Source organism: Hetaerina americana, unplaced genomic scaffold, assembly GCF_022747635.1.
Source record: "Hetaerina americana unplaced genomic scaffold, ioHetAmer1.1.p SCAF_10, whole genome shotgun sequence".
Classification (NCBI taxonomy): domain Eukaryota; kingdom Metazoa; phylum Arthropoda; class Insecta; order Odonata; family Calopterygidae; genus Hetaerina; species Hetaerina americana.
The window spans coordinates 69,353,010-69,354,476 of record NW_027286070.1 but is presented as its reverse complement, the minus strand read 5'-3'; the positions used below and the strand labels follow the sequence as shown (position 1 = coordinate 69,354,476).

At 40.4% G+C, this 1,467-nt stretch overlaps 1 non-coding gene across 1 annotated transcript; it reads left to right on the top strand.

Annotated features, from left to right (window-relative positions):
- The first annotated feature begins 221 nt into the window (after positions 1–221).
- TRNAE-UUC (transfer RNA glutamic acid (anticodon UUC)) lies at positions 222–293 on the top strand. Its single transcript has one exon. It is a non-coding gene; the product is annotated as a tRNA-Glu (tRNA).
- Positions 294–1,467: the final 1,174 nt, after the last annotated feature.

Genomic DNA, 1,467 nt, shown 5'->3' with positions numbered 1-1,467 from the left:
GTTTTTAGTATCGCTTTTGATTTAGGCATTGGCCACATCGGTTATTGATCGCTAGTGCTCTCGGAAACGGTTAGCTATTCCAATATTTTTGAAAAGATAAGTTCGCACCATTTTCTACTAGGTGTATTGCTGCTAGGTAGATTGCTGTGAAAGTGCCGGAATTCACAAAATAGATCTGTAAGGGGTAACTTGAATTTGCAGCTAGTACAAGGAAGCAGTTGTCCCATGTGGTCTAGTGGCTAGGATATCTGGCTTTCACCCAGAAGGCCCGGGTTCGATTCCCGGCATGGGAACATTTTTTTGCCAACCCCGTAGGTAGAGGGGTAACGTCCTCTCTTGCCAACCCAGAGGTCTCAGATTCGATTCCCGCCTAGGTGGTTTTTTCTTTACCTAGGGCTTGGTTGTGATATTGCTATATAATTGTTTAAAGTCCGATGTAAAAGCCAAAGTGCCGTTTTCCGGCTAATGCAAAATAAATAAATTATATTAAAATTAATGATTAATTAGGATTTTCAAATAATTAAGCGAGCGGAAAAATAAACAACTTCACTTTGTTTTCCGTTTTTAGCTGCATAGTATAAAAAATATTTCGAATCAATTGACGAATTAACAATTCCTTCATGAAAAAATTCCTCCATACCCACAGGAGCCTAAGGCGACTCTCTTCCGGCTAATTTTATAGGTTTTTTGCTATTTTAAATACGACGCTCCCCTTCAACCGCCCCCCCCCCCCGCCTTCGGGAGTTTCAAAGGCATAAAATGACTATCTGACAAACATTATATTTTCATATGCCCCCGTAAGTGACAATATTCAGTTTTTAGCAATTGAGGGAAAATTCACGTCTAGCTTCGGAAAATTTTTAATCATATTTCTAAATCATATTTTCGAAAATTTAAAATCACATCTTAATTAAACTTCAGGAAGTTTACATTTTTCTATATAAATAAAAATCTCTAAATTGCCCCCTTACATATTTATTTTAAAAAAACCTCCGATCTGTATATGTCGTCACCAGCGTTGCAACAGAGAAAATTTGGAGGTCATTTCTTTCATAATGTGTGCGCCACTCACCATCTTGCTACACAGCGCAGACAAGTCAGTAGATCCCGATGAGTGTACTTTTTACCGACCATTAAATTCAGAATGTTGGGAACCTCCACGGCATTTAGTCATCAAACAGTTCCCCTTACCCACGATCGCTATCTCATTGAAATATTAGTCCATCTAAGTCAGCCGGATTACCTTTGAGTTTTAGCCCTTCTCCGGCAAACCGGTCGCGGAACCTTACCTAACCTCCCCCGGCATCCCTACAGTCCTTTACAAGCATATTGAGCAGCCGCTCGTGGTTTACGAGAACACTATCCTCAGCCCAAGTCAGGACCACGATCAACAACCCATGCATCTTTGTTCATGTTCTCCACCTAATTGAAAGCCACCAGCCACTTAAGTAGTTTCACGAAGGTGAA